Genomic DNA, 17,217 nt, shown 5'->3' on the forward strand with positions numbered 1-17,217 from the left:
CCAACCATGCTGAGTGCAGGACATTTATTATTTGTGCGATTCCCAGAACAGGAGCTCCATGACAATAGAGGGCATGTCTTCTCAGCCATCAAACAGAGAGATCGACAGCATTAAGAACATTTATTCATAATTTCTTGGCAGGTCTAGGGTTGTACCTGAGAGAAAAAGAAAAAACAGTCAGAAAAGTAAAAATATATATTTTTTTCAGTACAACCAACATTCCCACTGAAGCTTTTAACATTCCTGCCTTACGGTGACAATTAGTAACCAAAGTGAAAATTATTGAATAACAGCGAATTGATACAAACTGTAGGCTGTAAAAGTCAAACATTGTTTAAAAGTCATCAAACCAGACATCCTCTTCCATAAAACATGTCTGGGAGACTTCATTAGCCTGGGGGAGGGAGCTGGAGAAGATGTTGGAAAAATAGATTTTTTTTTTCTTTTCAATCTTTTTATTTTCTGTGTGATGTTTTCTCTCCATGCATGACTGGTTGAGCATCATGATTCAGAGATCAAACAGTTGTGTTGGACAAACTGCATGGCCATGGCAGTGTGTATATTTGAGAGTGTGTTTTTCTGCTTAAGTGGAAGAAATGGCACCACTTGAAAGTCCCCTGTTAGTCAGGGTCAGTCTCCAGGCAACAATTCTGTGCCTCTGATGAGGCCTTCCTTCTCTCAGGATAGGTGAACTCTTTAAGGTATGGATTTTACAAAAATAAACATCACTCACGGCAACATTCACAAAGCAAACCTCCCGAGCATTGTTGTTGAAAGAGGTGACAATTATTTGCAAAACTACTATTCACAGAGATATTTTGATATGAGTGAAGCTACTCATTTTACAAGAAGTAATTTCAGGACATTGTCCTGACCACAAAGTTAAACCACCACTGTATTTCTGTTGTAATCAATCTGTGTTTAAACAGCAGGAGCTCGTTAAATATATCAATGGGTCTTCGCAGCCCAGCGTGACTTCAACTGTGAACAATGATTTAAAAGCAGCTGGGAAATCATTGACGTCATACTTTCCAAGCATTCTCATGAGAAAATGTGCGTGTGTTAGAGAAAAAGACGTAATATATGGTAAAACTCGTTGTGGATGAGTGAAGCTTTTCAAACTCAGACAGACTGGTAATGCAAAGCTGTGTAGGTCTCCAGCCAAATGTCTTGAGTGTGTGTCTGATAGCAATAACAAACTCAAAAATGTGAACAACACTGGGAACCAGAAGTCCTGCAGCCTTTCCCCGTCTCAGTGCATCAGAGTATCCCGGTGTTTAAACCAGTCTCAGCCAGTCCACTGCAGACTAAGCCCTTAGTGTGCCATCACTGAGGTTATTGTCTCTTTGTGAGCCTTGATTCTCTAGGATCAGGGGTCAGCGTCTGGTTGAATGTAGCATTTGTTTAGGCAGGTGGCTAGTGTCTGTCTGGATGAGGGTGAGGATCATACAGAGATCAGACAGGATTCAAATGAGACAGAGACACAGAAAGTGCTAACGTCACTAGACATCATGTCTGTCCATGCTGGCCATCCATCTCTTTAAGCTCTATTGCCTACACAAATACATAGATGGCATACCTGAACAAATCATCCCCCAATGTCTCCTCCAGCGCATTCTGTATTTCCTCCTAAAAGAGATAGAATGGCATAAATGGGAATACAACTCTCTGTCTTGAACTGTCCTCCTTGTCCCTCTATCATCTGTATAAGTCATCCTTCCATCTTTTCTCTATATCCATTACATTTGTCATGGTTTGCTGCCATTTTCCTTCCCTCATTCCTTCTGTCTCTTACCTCTTCTGCCTGCTTGAGCCACTCCTCCAGTTCAGAGTTCTTGCTGCGATTGTGAGCCACAAGATCAGAGCCTCTGATAATGTTAGGTAGCCCCTTTAATCCAGGGACGGATGTCTAGAGATGCATGCGCACATACCGATACAGATACACACACCCACCCCCCAACAGCCATTCACACACAGACAAATGTCAAGTTTTAACAGACACCAAGATACTAAGCCATAATATTATGAATGAAACACTCTTAGGGAAAGTCCTCTGAACTTGCGGAAACCTTTTGACATTCTTGCCATTGGGATCATGGATCTGTAGTGGGCTGGGTCTTTATCTGGGGGAGGTGCTCACAGTCAGGGTCTTAAGCTGAATCTGTAGGAACCTCCTGGGCAGCTCAGGGTCATTCTCAGTTCCAGACAAGGAAGTTGAGGTCTTTAGAGCAACAGCAGTGTTATTATTGGACTATAATAACATATAAAAGACACTCTGGGGGAAAAGACACCATAAACATAGCTATCATGACCTTTCTAAAACCCTGAAAATACATATTTATTTTTTTACCAGTGTAGGTCACAATGGCTCACAATCAACTTCTGTATTAAAACCTCTCACCTTCATTTCTTGTTTATCTACAGCCTCACAGAGCTGGGAAATGCCATTTTGAGGCCTTGAAGCCTGAAAGAAAAACAAAAACATGGGACAAGCTGTCCTGCAGATTAAAAAAAATTGTGAAGGAACAAGTAGTGAGTTCAAAACAGCCAAAATATAAATGAAACAAGAGATGAGTCTCTTCTTACCACAACAAATGATACTTCCTCCTCTTTGACCTCTTCAAGTTCCAGTCTTTTCGACCTATGCGCTTCCCACTCTAAATCTGGTGCTTGATTGGATGACCTCCCTGACCACATTTCAGAGCCCTGATTTGTTGCAGCTGGGCCTGCCTGTTCAACTGCAAGTGCTGAATGCTATTGGCACTGCTTTGCTGATTCTTGGTGCTTTTTCTGCTGTTGCCCTCTTGCCAATTCAGTAATTGAGGGTTATTGACCTTGCTGCTCTGTCCTGACTTAAGATGTTGTTTCTTATTAGCTCTAGCCTGCCAAGGCTCATCCATCTCGTCAGACATGATGGACTCAAGCCCTTCAAGTGACATGTCTAAATCAGCAGATGCAGCAGGGTCAAGTTTTTTTTCTCTTCTTACTGCAAGAGCTTTGACTGGAGCCACCAGCCTGAGCCTGTTGGGCCACATTGTGATTGGAGCCCAAACCCAGACAAAAGCCCAAACCCAGGCACTGAATTCAGGTTCTGGCACTGAGCTGTGCTCAGTGAGACCTATTGGTGGAGGAGATCCTCTTTCAACATGAGCATCAGTGAGCAGCTTAAGGCCCAAGCACACTCACGGAGAAGTTCTACTTCGTTCTTCGCTCAGAGCCAATAAGAAGTTCGAAACAGCCAAGCAATGACATACTGTTTGTGAACATACAGACACCGGACATTTAGAGGAGCATTTAAATATGATGACACACAAGACTACATGTAAAACCTTAACTAATGTGACATTAAAATGTGTTATCAATGCCTTCATGCCTCTTTCTATGAATAGAATTCACATGAGATCAGTAAAAGAAGCTGTTTTTTTTTTTTTTGGGTCCTCATGTTGGCGTAGTGACTCGCCTCAATCCGGGTGGTGGAGGATGAATCTCAGTTGCCTCTGCATCTGAGACAGTCAATCCGCACATCTTATCACGTGGCTTGTTGAGTGCTTTACCGCAGAGACCTAGCGCATGTGGAGGCTCACGCTATTCTCCATGGCATCCACACACAACTCACCACATGCCCCACCAAGAATGAGAACCACATTATAGCAACCATGAGGAGGTTAACCCAACATGACTCTACCCACCCTAGCAACCGGCCCAGTTGGTTGCTTAGGAAGCCTGACTGGAGTCACTCAGCAAGCCCTGGATTCGAACTTGCGACTCCAGGTGTGGTAGTCAGCGTCTTTACTTGCTGAGCTACTCAGGCCCCCAAAAGAAGCTGTTTTAACTACTTCTTGATGATTTAGTGTAATATGTGTGCAGTAGAAAATGTGTATTTTGTCTTGTTTTCATTCTTAATTCATTGCACTAATGCGCAAACACGTTATACGTGGCCATAATATGTGCTGATTACACTCTGTTATTGTAATTTATGATGACACTGGTACTACTGCAAAGATGAGTGTATTAAAAAGTGATAATGTTCAGAATACAGACAAAAGAATGCTGATAGAGGCATATCTTACTTTGGGCAGATGTGTGAATATTTTTTGGCTGCAAGCGACACGAGTAAAGCAGCATATCAAACAATAGAGTGAATAGGCACTTAAGAGTATTTGAGTAGATCTGATTTCTGTTGTCAGCCTCAAAGTAGGTGGAGCTCCAGGTCACACCTACCGACTACATGGATGAATGGCAGTAAGGTGTTTAGCAGCCGGTAAAATGTTTTCCTGAAAGTTCACCCTGGCAAGCTGTTTTGAACCACTGGAACGAAGGCTAAAACACCTTTGTTTTGGCCAGATTTAGTTCTAAATGATGTCACATATCGTAGGAATTGTGCAGGGGCCTTTATGACAGTGCAACGTTAAAAGTCACTGAGCTCTTTGTCATGAACCATTGTACTGAAAATGTTTGCCTAAGGAGATTGTATGGCTGTATGCTTGATTTTATGCATCTGTAAGTAGGAAAAGATCCATAGCTTAAATGGGGGTAGCTGAAATAGCCAAAGATGTGAATTAGAAGATGTCCACATACTTTTGGCCATATACTGTATGTGATGTGGTGACCTACTAGACTTACCTTTTCTTGGTGACAGGCTGGAAGTAGTTTGTGAGAGCTGCCTGTTACTGGGGCGACTGTGTTAGTGTGGATTTGCCAGTGGGAGGAGCTGTCAATCTCAGGTTTATCCTTGTTGGAGCTCTCAGATGACATCTACCGAGATGTTATGATGTGGGAGAAGGAGGTTCCGGGCCGAGCGATTGTTTGCTGGATACTGTGGAGCCCTGTAAAGCATGTTGAGTTGTGTGTGTCTTCTCTGGAGTCTCACTAACGGCACAGATCCCACTAATATCCATCCTGCAAATGTGAATGTAGACTCACTACACAGAAAACTCGAGAAAGCTATCAGTACATCTATAAACTAGCACTATTGATAATCATTAGTGATATACCAAAATGAAAATTCTTGGTAGAAACCAAAAATTATGGACACACTGGGCAAAAAAATTAAACACAAATCCTAAATTTAAAGGTGCAGTATGTAAGATTCAGAAACCCTTGCTATTAATGACACCTGTGGCCGTTAAGTGAACTGCAGCTTGTTGCTCATGATCGTGCGCGCACACGCTCTATAGGGACGCGAGCGAGCATAACAAAAACAAAGAGACTGAACGTGATTCACCGGCATCATGATGACAGATAAAGTAGCATAATTAAAATTACACAGTTATGATTGTTTTACTACAAACTTTGAGACTGTATATTATATTTGACTCTCCAGTGCTGGAACAGGGCTAAAACAAAGTGTGGAGATAGGTCTGACTATGCGAGACTGTAGTTTGAAGTAATCACTTTTCTTTGCATGATACATTGACTGCATTTATACGATAGCCTATGTCGGCGTTAGCTAGCATAAAATAAATAGACTGTATGTTATAAATATGTTGACACAATTCAGTATTGATGTGATTCCATCATAACTGTCATTTTGATATATCGATGCGCTATTGTTTTATAATAATAGAATGTATATATTTTCTGTATAACCAAGTTACGTTACACTAATGAATGGAGCTTTTTGCATTATCTTGAACATTGTCTAGCATTCATTTCATGTGTTATTGTAGTTTACCTTGCTGAATATGGACTCAAGATGGCGCCGAGTATGGCTGCTGCGTTGCGAGCTCCGACACAACATAGCAATGGTTTGTTTGTTTTGTTTACAATTCTTATGTTTTTTGTCTTGGATGTTGTCTGCCTTATTGTCTACGACAGACAAACACTTTTGGACATTGGTTCAGCGATCTCACACCGAAAACTGGACTTCACATTCCTCAATGCCGACCCGCTGTTTACAAACACGCAAGCGGAGCCCTTTGTCTGGGCAGCACGGCCGCGGAAACGCAGGAGGAAAAGGGGAAACAGAGCCGGCGTTCTCATCAGAGTAAGACGCCGCGCAAATCGACCCCCGCTACCCACTATTCTACTGGCAAATGTTCAGTCTCTGGATAACAAGCTCTGCGAGCTGAAAGCGCGGATCTCTTTCCAACGAGAGACGAGGGACTGCTGCATTATCTGCCTTACGGAAACTTGGATGTCTGCGGAGATTCCAGACTCAGCCATTGAACCCACGGGGTTCTCCGTGCACCGAGCGGACAGAGCAAAAGACCTCTCAGGTAAAACTAGAGGAGGTGGTGTATGTTTTATGATCAACAAATCCTGGTGTGATCAGAGGAACGTACATTCCATCAAGTCTTTCTGTTCTCCTGATCTGGAATTTCTTATGCTTCTGTGTCGACCATTCTGGCTACCGAGGGAATTCACAGCGGTCATTATCACTGCTGTGTACATTCCCCCACAAGCCGACACAGACCGGGCACTCAAGGAACTGTATGGGAGTATAAGTGAGCAGGAAACCGCGCACCCTGAGGCCGCGTTCATTGTGACCGGGGACTTTAATAAAGCCAGTTTAAAATCAGTCGCACCAAAATATCACCAGCACATTAGTTTCAACACACGAGGGGACCAGGTTTTGGACCATTGCTACTCTCCGTTCCGGGATGGCTACAAATCCCTCCCCCGCCCACCATTTGGCAAATCGGACCACTCTTCCATTCTGCTTCTGCCCGCTTACAGGCAGAAATTGAAACAGGAAGCACCCACCCTCAGAACGATCCAGTGCTGGTCGGACCAATCAGACTCTACGCTACAGGACTGTTTTGATCGCACGGACTGGGAGATGTTCCGGTCCGCCTCTGATGACGACATCGAGCTTTACGCTGATAGCGTAATGTGTTTCATCAGAACCTGCGTAGAGGAAGTGATTCCGACCAGAACTGTGCGAATCTATCCGAATCAGAAGCCGTGGATCAATAGCGATGTTCGCGCGGCACTTAATGTGCGGACCTCCGCTTTTAATTCCGGGAACGCGGAGGAGCATAAACAAGCCAGTTATGCCCTCCGAAAAACTATCACAACAGCAAAACGCCAGTACAGGAGCAAGATTGAAGGACAGTTTAACACCACCAACTCTAGAAGCATGTGGCAGGGAATTAACATCATCACGGACTTTAAAGGGAATAAAACCTCCGCCATGAACACCGCTGCCTCTCTACCGAATGAGCTAAATACTTTTTATGCTCGTTTCGAGGGAAATAACACCGCCCTCGCGGAGAGAGCTCTCGCGGCTGAAGCTACAGAGGTTAGTTCACTCTCCGTCTCTGTAGCGGATGTAACCCGATCCTTCCGACGGGTGAATATCCGCAAAGCCGCGGGTCCAGACGGCATTCCGGGCCGCGTCATCAGAGCGTGCGCGAACCAGCTGGCTGGTGTTTTTACGGACATTTTCAACCTTTCCCTCTCTTTGTCTGTAGTCCCCACATGCTTTAAAACATCCACCATTGTGCCTGTTCCAAAGCAATCAAAAATAACGTGTTTAAATGACTGGCGTCCTGTTGCTCTGACCCCCATCATCAGCAAATGTTTTGAGAGACTAATCAGAGATTACATCTGCTCTGTATTACCACTCAATCTTGACCCACTGCAGTTTGCATACCGCAACAACCCCTCCACTGATGATGCCATTGCATCTACAATACACACTGCTCTCTCCCACCTGGAAAAAAAGAACACTTATGTGAGAATGTTGTTTGTAGACTACAGCTCAGCATTCAACACCATAGTGCCCTCCAAGCTAGATGAGAAACTCCGGGCTCTGGGCTTAAACAGCTCGCTGTGCAGCTGGATCCTGGACTTCCTGTCAAGCAGACGCCAGGTGGTTAGAATAGGCAGCAACATCTCCTCATCACTGACCCTCACCACTGGAGCCCCGCAGGGCTGTGTTCTCAGCCCACTACTGTATTCCTTGTACACACATGACTGTGTGGCAACACATAACTCCAATGCCATCATTAAGTTTGCTGATGACACGAAGGTGGTAGGTCTGATCACTGACAATGATGAAACAGCCTACAGAGAGGAGGTGCACACTCTGACACACTGGTGTCAGGAGCACAACCTCTCCCTCAACGTCAGTAAGACAAAGGAGCTTGTGGTGGACTTCAGAAGAAAAGACAGAGAACACAGTCCAATCACCATCAATGGAGCACCAGTGGAGAGAGTCAGCAGCTTCAAGTTCCTGGGTGTCCACATCACTGAGGAACTCACATGGTCCGTCCACACTGAAGTCGTTGTGATGAAGGCTCATCAGCGCCTCTTCTTCCTGAGACGGCTGAGGAAGTTTGGAATGAACCGCCACATCCTCACACGGTTCTACACCTGCACTGTAGAGAGCATCCTGACTGGCTGTATCTCCGCCTGGTACGGCAATAGCACCGCCCACAACCGCAAAGCACTGCAAAGGGTGGTGCGAACTGCCAAACACATCATCGGAGGTGAGCTTCCCTCCCTCCAGGAAATATATACAAGGCGGTGTGTGAAAAAAGCTCGGAGGATCATCAGAGACAACAGCCACCCGAGCCATGGGCTGCTCTCACTGCTACCATCAGGTAGGCGGTATCGCAGCATCAGGACCCGCACCAGCCGACTCCATGACAGCTTCTTCCCCCAAGCAATCAGATTTCTGAACTCTTGATCTCCCACGATCAAAATACATCAGCCCTGCACTTTATTACTCTTTTATCTCACACCGGACTGTCATAAATTATATTACTGTTATTATATTATGTCTCTCTTAACAACTGACTATCAACCGACAGCCTGAATGTCAATACAGTACAATACTGTACATTCTATATATATATATATATATATATATATATATATATATATATATATATATACTTTTTTTATATATATTTTAATTTTTAATTTTTATTGAATAATGTGTATCTATATAGTATCTATATAGTAAAAAACAAAAAACAAAAAAAAAAAAACAGCATATTGTATACTGTACAGTGTATGTTATTATTTGTATATTGTTGAGTGTAATTATGTGTATAACAGATGTTTAAATTGTGTTGTGTTAATGTGATGTTTTAAGTTGAGTGTAATTATGTATAACAGATGTTTAAATTGTGTTGTGTTAATTTGATGTTTTAAGTTGAGTGTAATTATGTATAACAGATGTTTAAATTGTGTTGTGTTAATTTGATGTTATTGTAAATTGGTATATGTCTCTTCACTGTCACGACTGCTATGTTGATCGGAACTGCACCCAAGAATTTCACACACCATTGCACTTGCGTATATGGCTGTGTGACAATAAAATGATTTGATTTGATTTGATTTGATTTGAATAATTACAGAATAACATTGACATTAACCTGACTTTTAGTATAAAGAGAAGATCGTTGAAATTATTTGAAAGTTACAAAGCAAGGTAGCTTGCAATTTGTCAGCGTTTGCAGGCGAGATCAATTTAGCTAAAATTACATAGGTCAATCCTTATGGCACTACTGTATATTTCACATGCTTTGCAGTTATGTAAGCTTACATGTCCAATAAGAAGAACAGCAATTCTTCAGGCTCCCTAAAGAATGATTAAGTGACCCTAAACTTTTGAACGGTAGTATATATCTATATCTATATATATATATATATATATATATATATATATATATATATATATATATATATATATCTCCAAAGTAAAACAAATGCTTGGGTGATTATAGAGGATCTTACCCATCCTCTATATAGTCACTTTCAGTTATTACTCTCAGAGAGGCGTTTTAGGCAACCGCGGGCTATCAAGAAAGTGTATCAGATGTCATTTGTGCCAAATGCTGTCAGACTATTACATTTGTAGCTATATATGTGTGGAGATATGTGTATGGGTTTTTGAATATGACTGCAGAGGGTATACTTTTAATTGATCATATTTGTTTGTTTTTCCTATGCTGTTTTATGTGATATGTTGGTGTTTATATTGTCTATGGTGAAGTCGAATTCTACATTGTGGATAAAGTAACTGAACTGAACATTTTAGAACAAAGTTCACAAATATTTCTGAGTGCACCTCTAACACATATCTCTAAACTTTGATGATGCTACAATAAAGGCACACAGAACACAAAGTACATTAATAAAAAGTTACACAAGACCTAATGCAGTTTTGAGAACTTGAAAGCTTCCAGAAGTTTAGAAGAATGTCTGCTTAAAAAATAAAGCTGACATCATTAGCCTATTAATTGTTGCTTAAATTTCAAACGTGCTGATGAGCCTACATATATCCTTATTCCAGGTGACGGAGGGGTGAAAATGTTCATGTGACCACATTGCACTGCTGTAGTTTCCATCAGCAAGTCTTCACACCTCTCTGTGATTACACGAATGAACCTGCTGATTTTAGAGATTCTTCACATGGTTTGCTATTCGTATGAGCTAATCAGTATAATTCTTCAAACTTCTGATTAATAGGAATGGTAGGGAAGGACTCCCATCTAACTAATTAAAACCACTTACTGGGCCAACGTAAATGCAGATATGGTTAAATACTAGCCTTTGGACTGTATATAAGAGCCTGACAAATTAAGTGCTAACTTTCACTTTTGGGGACAATAAAATCATGCCAAAAATATAAGAGGTAAGAGAGGTTAGAATTACATAACTGATAAAAGCTTTTCTTAATGGTGCACTCAGTAATATTCTTGTTTATGTTGCAGTGACACCTATATGCATAGATACAGTATCATGCAAAAACAGAAGGTCTCAGTTACTGTTGTCATTCTAAAATTACACTTTTCACAGTCTTGATTCAATTATTGCGAGAGTAAAAGCAATTATTGAGATAAAGTTAGTAAAATTTTATGATCTCAACATGGTAGCACTCGTGAATATTCTCCCACCACAATATACAGAATTAACTAGCCTTTTCTCTAAGACTGATGACTAGGGTCTTCATCTCACAAGAGTGTACATTATCATTTAAAACATTTTTCAAAAATACTATTTTTTTTATTACTACTATACATTACTATATATGTATACATACAGGGTTGGGGAGTAACGGAATACATGTATCGGAATTACGTATTTAAAATACAAAATATAAGTAACTGTATTCCACTACAGTTACAATTTAAATCATTGGTATTTAGAATACAGTTACATTCAAAAAAGTATTTTGATTACTGAAGAGATTACTTTGCATTTTATTGTCATTTGTTTCATTTAATATTTAGTCCTTTCAGATGGAAAACATTTATCCATATAAATGATGCAATCCAAAGTGCATTTGAACAGCGGTAAAACACTTTCTTATGATGTGTTACATTCATACGAGCAGACAGAGAAGTAAGTTTGAAGTAAGTTTGGAGCAGAAGAAACAGAAATAAACCTTGTGTAAATTGTCAGCTTTACGCTAAGCTAAAATGCTATTTCTAGCCATTTTACATGCACATGTTACCAGGCATGATCATATTGTTTTATCAAGAAAATTCACGTTGGATCATAATTTATTTTTTTCTAGTAAGACCTTTGATATTAGGGCAAAAATCGTATTCTTGATAATATTTTTGTATTGTTTTCCTGTAAAAAATATCTAAAAATCATTAAATCAAGATCAATTTGATTTACATTGTTTTAGAAACAACACAGCATAAGATATTTAGGTTTTTCAGAGAATGTATTTTTAACATGTGTATTTTGTCTTACTGTACTGGCAGAGTTTTTATAGTCAAAACAAGTGTAAAAAATCTACCAGTGCTGAAGTAGTAATCTAAAGTATTTAGAATACGTTATTGACCTTGAGTAATCTAACGGAATACATTACAAATTACATTTTACAGCATATATTCTGTAATCTGTAGTGGAATAAATGTACAGGTGCTGGTCATATAATTAGAATATCATCAAAAAGTTGATTTATTTCACTAATTCCATTCAAAAAGTGAAACTTGTATATTATATTCATTCAATACACACAGACTGATATATTTCAAATGTTTATTTCTTTTCATTTTGATGATTATAACTGACAACTAAGGAAAATCCCAAATTCAGTATCTCAGAAAATTAGAATATTACTTAAGACCAATACAAAGAAAGGATTTTTAGAAATCTTGGCCAACTGAAAAGTATGAACATGAAAAGTATGAGCATGTACAGCACTCAATACTTAGTTGGGGCTCCTTTTGCCTGAATTACTGCAGCAATGCGGCGTGGCATGGAGTCGATCAGTCTGTGGCACTGCTCAGGTGTTATGAGAGCCCAGGTTGCTCTGATAGTGGCCTTCAGCTCTTCTGCATTGTTGGGTCTGGTATATCGCATCTTCCTCTTCACAATACCCCATAGATTTTCTATGGGGTTAAGGTCAGGCGAGTTTGCTGGCCAATTAAGAACAGGGATACCATGGTCCTTAAACCAGATACTGGTTGCTTTGGCACTGTGTGCAGGTGCCAAGTCCTGTTGGAAAATGAAATCTGCATCTCCATAAAGTTGGTCAGCAGCAGGAAGCATGAAGTGCTCTAAAACTTCCTGGTATACGGCTGCATTGACCTTGGACCTCAGAAAACACAGTGGACCAACACCAGCAGATGACATGGCACCCCAAACCATCACTGACTGTGGAAACTTTACACTGGACCTCAAGCAACGTGGATTGTGTGCCTCTCCTCTCTTCCTCCAGACTCTGGGACCCTGATTTCCAAAGGAAATGCAAAATTTACTTTCATCAGAGAACATAACTTTGGACCACTCAGCAGCAGTCCAGTCCTTTTTGTCTTTAGCCCAGGCGAGACGCTTCAGACGCTGTCTGTTGTTCAAGAGTGGCTTGACACAAGGAATGCGACAGCTGAAACCCATGTCTTGCATACGTCTGTGCGTAGTGGTTCTCCCCCACATTTTTGAATGGGTTTTGTTTCACAATCCTCTCCAGGGTGCGGTTATACCTATTGCTTGTACACTTTTTTCTACCACATCTTTTCCTTCCCTTCGCCTCTCTATTAATGTGCTTGGACACAGAGCTCTGTGAACAGCCAGCCTCTTTTGCAATGACCTTTTGTGTCTTGCCCTCCTTGTGCAACGTGTCAATGGTCGTCTTTTGGACAACTGTCAAGTCAGCAGTCTTCCCCATGATTGTGTAGCGTAAAGAACTAGACTGAGAGACCATTTAAAGGCCTTTGCAGTTGTTTTGAGTTAATTAGCTGATTAGAGTGTGGCACCAGGTGTATTCAATATTGAACCTTTTCACAATATTCTAATTTTCTGAGATACTGAATTTGGGATTTTCCTTAGTTGTCAGTTATAATCATCAAAATTAAAAGAAATAAACATTTGAAATATATCAGTCTGTGTGTAATGAATGAATATAATATACAAGTTTCACTTTTTGAATGGAATTAGTGAAATAAATCAACTTTTTGATGATATTCTAATTATATGACCAGCACCTGTATATTTATTTACTACTATATTATTATTTCTTTCTGTTTAAAGGTTTAGCAATTATCAAAAAAAATAATAAATAATAATAATAATAATAATAATAATAATAATAATAATAAAAATAATATATACACACACAGCACCTTTCATGTCCAGTCAACTGAATTTGCCACAAATGGACTCCAATCAAAGTGTAGAAACATCTCAAATATGACCAGAGAAATGGGATGCACCTGAGCTAAATTTCAAGTGTCAGAGCAAATATATGAATACTTATGTCAATGTGATATTTTAGTTTTTTCTTTTTAATAAATTTGCAGAGTTATCAAAAATCTGTTTTTTGCTTTGTCATTATGGGGTATGGAGTGTAGATTGATGTGAAAAAAAAACAAAAAAACAATAATTTAACTTAAGGCTGCAACATAACAAAATGTGAAAAAAGGAAGGGGTCTGAATACTTTCTGAATGCACTTTATTTTCTAAATGCACCTTTAAGGCAACAGAAAATATATCTGGTAGGTCTGGTAGTGGAGACACTCAGTGATGCATCAGTTTGTGGTTTGGCTGTGGAAAATGCCTCTGCACTGCACTTAGGCACTTGGGTACAGAGGTAACATCATTTTCCTGTTAAGGAACTAGCCATGTGATACAGCACAAGCAGTACTAAGGAGACACACACAAGAACAATCCTTTGGCCTCATAATTAGTGAAATAGACCACATCCCAGAGTGCTGACCGCAGACTACTTCCACAGTGCTACTAATAGGCAAATACTCTAACACATCCTGTAATACCAGCTACAATAGTCATTATGAACAATAGATCTCAGGGGCTCCATAGCAATATTGTGATTGGTATTCTTATTTACAGTATTAGCAGTAGTAGTAGTAGAAGCATCAGGAGTATTATTAGTAAAAGTAGTTGTAACAGAGGTGAAAGTAGTCCTAATGGCAACAGCTGTAATTATTGTGATGATGGCATTAGTTTTAAAGGGATAGTTCACCCAAAAATGAAAGCTATTATTTACTCACCCTTATGTCATTCCAATTATTATTTACTCACCCTTATGTCATTCCAAAGCCCAATGCTGTTATTTTTTTCATAGAACACAAAAGTAAAAATTTCTGAAGAATGAATCTATACACAGCACTTGCCATACATTGATAATTCATACTGACAAGAAAGAAAGAAAAGAAGAAAAAAAAACAAGTATCATAAAAGTAGTCCCTACGATTTACGGGCCATATTCCAAGTCTTCTAAAGCCATGTGATATGTCTGTGTGAGAAACAGACCAAAATTTAAATAATTATTAACACATAGTTAAGCTCAATTGACAGCGTTTTTGGCATAATGTTAATTACTACAAAAAATAATTTAGAGTCCTTCCTTTAAAAAAAAAAAATAATAATTTTAGGTTACAGTGAGGCACTTATGGAAGTAAATGGGGCCAATTATTGGAGGGTTTAAAGGCAGAAATGTGAAGCTTATAATTTTACAAAAGCACTTACATTAATTATTCTGTTAAAACTCTTGTATTATTTGAGTTGTAAAGTTGTTGAAATCTTCATTTGTACAGTCGTTTTAGGGTTTGTTGACATTACATCATCATGGCAAAGAAGTTGTAAAATTGGATTTAAATTTACACAGAAAATATTAGTGATTTTATCACACTAAAATTACGTTAACACAAATATTGTTTATGTGTTGTGGCTATTCTTTTGAAACGGTGAGTATTTTAACATTTACGGATTGGCCCCATTCACTTCCATTGTTAGTGCCTCACTGTAACCCAGATTTTTGCTTTTTTTAAAGAAAAGGAGGGAGTCGAATGTTTTTTTTTTGTGGTAATCAATATTGTGCCACAAATGCTGTCAATTGAGCTTAACTTGTATTGAACCCGGAATATTCCTTTAAGTCAACAAAACTCATTTCTGGTAGTTCTGGTAGTACAGACACTCAGTGATGCATGATGTTTTGTAAGTCACTTTGGATAAAAACATCTTCCAAATGAATAAATGTAAATGTGAATGTTTGTTTCGTTATTAACACTAAAACAGCAATGGTTCTTGCATGTGTAGTAACCATAAATACAAAGTTGCCAAACTTTCTGACTAACTAATTTCTATGATTTTTACAAAAAGCAGTTAACCGAATGAACATTTTAGAGCTGAGCATAACTAGGGAAATCTATAAACAACATAGTAGTTTTTAAGATTCTTAACCTGCAGACCTGCAACTCCCTCTTATTTTTGAATTCTCTGATATTTTCAGGGTTTTTTTTCCCACTGATATTTTCAGGTTTTCCATGACCATGTGAAAATGACAGCATTTGAGTATGGAAGGGCATGAGGAGTAAATAATGAGAGATTTTTTTTGGGTGAACTATTCTTTTAATAGTATGAGTAGTAATGAAAAAACCTTGCATGTTTAGAGTTCAAAAGCAGAAAAGTTTTCCCCTTGAAGAGACTCTTTCTCTTGGGCCGTGCACTCAGGTCCACAATGTTTTTAGCCAGGGTGGGCTTGGCTGAAATCTGCAAAACACAGGAGTGTCCCAGTGACATCTGCTCTTGCACATGTATATGTTTTGTGTTGCAGTTAATATTCAAAATATTCCCAATGCCTTAAAGATAGAAGGTTAATGGTATAAGTTCACCCAAAACTGATGTTGTTCCGAACCTGTATGCCTTTCTATCTTCTGTCAAACACAAAAGGAGAAATTTACAAGGCTGTAGTCTTTACTCTTTTCCATGCAGTTACAATGAATGGGGACTGGAGCTTTCCAGATTTAAAAAGGTCCTCATGAATCATGTATAAGAGCAACAGGTATATTCTCCTTCTGTGTTTCACAGAACAAAGTCATGCAGGTTTGTAACAACTTGAGGGTAAGTACATGATGACAGAAATTAAATTTTGGGGTGAAAAATGAGAGAGAGAGAGAGAGAGAGAGGGAGAGAGAGAAGAAGAGATCTTTTCTTCACCCCTCAGTTTTAGGCAGAGGCAGTTTCTGCTGCGCAGCTTTACTAAACACACTGAAGAATTCAGGCTTTACTATGGGCGAGCAGACAGCATAGCAATGCACATATTGTCTGCAAATGAAAAGACATAGATTAAGCTGATGTTTCATCAGCAACTAATCAGTAAATCATTTAAGCCATCTGCTCCTTGAGGGGGATATGACGTACATAAGAGAATGTTTTAGAGTTCAACAGCCTCCTCACATTTATGCTGATCTTTACAGTGGGCATAACGAGATGTGTGCAACATGGAGCGCACATCATGAGAGAGGGAGATTTTTCCTTCATTGTCAACACAAGAGGAACACACCACGACACACTCTTTCTCCAACCTGATTGAATAAAATGGTGGTTTTTATCCCCCACTTCAAATTAACTCTCAATATTGTCAAAACACCATTAAGTAATTCTAAAAAATGAAAACACAACTTCATGGCACAATGGCCTGAAACAAACAAATAGCAAAAAATAAGTGTTAACAGTATCAGCCTCTTCTCATGTCTCCTCAAACACACAAACAAAGGAAAGCAAACAGACCTGAACTTTCTTTGGAAGACCCCGAATGTGAGTCTGTCCCCTGGCTGCAAGGTCCTTGTGGATCCAGTCTCAAGCTTCTCACCATCGATGAAAGTGCCGTATTTAGAACTTTCTTTCAGTGTGATTGCCTGCCAACAGCGTAAAAAAACTTGACCTGTCAACAGGTCTCTATACCAGACACTATGCATTCGTCAGGCTACACAGTGAAGAAAATGGTGTCATCTAGGGTATGACACTTGCAAGCACCCATGTACAGAATGCCTGATTTTTCAA

At 39.6% G+C, this 17,217-nt stretch overlaps 1 pseudogene; it reads right to left on the reverse strand.

The window, feature by feature from the left end:
* Positions 1-124: 124 nt before the first annotated feature.
* On the reverse strand, positions 125-17,132 carry LOC127454568 (nibrin-like; annotated as a pseudogene).
* Positions 17,133-17,217: the final 85 nt, after the last annotated feature.

Source organism: Myxocyprinus asiaticus, chromosome 16 (genome assembly GCF_019703515.2).
Source record: "Myxocyprinus asiaticus isolate MX2 ecotype Aquarium Trade chromosome 16, UBuf_Myxa_2, whole genome shotgun sequence".
NCBI classification, from domain to species: Eukaryota; Metazoa; Chordata; class Actinopteri; order Cypriniformes; family Catostomidae; genus Myxocyprinus; species Myxocyprinus asiaticus.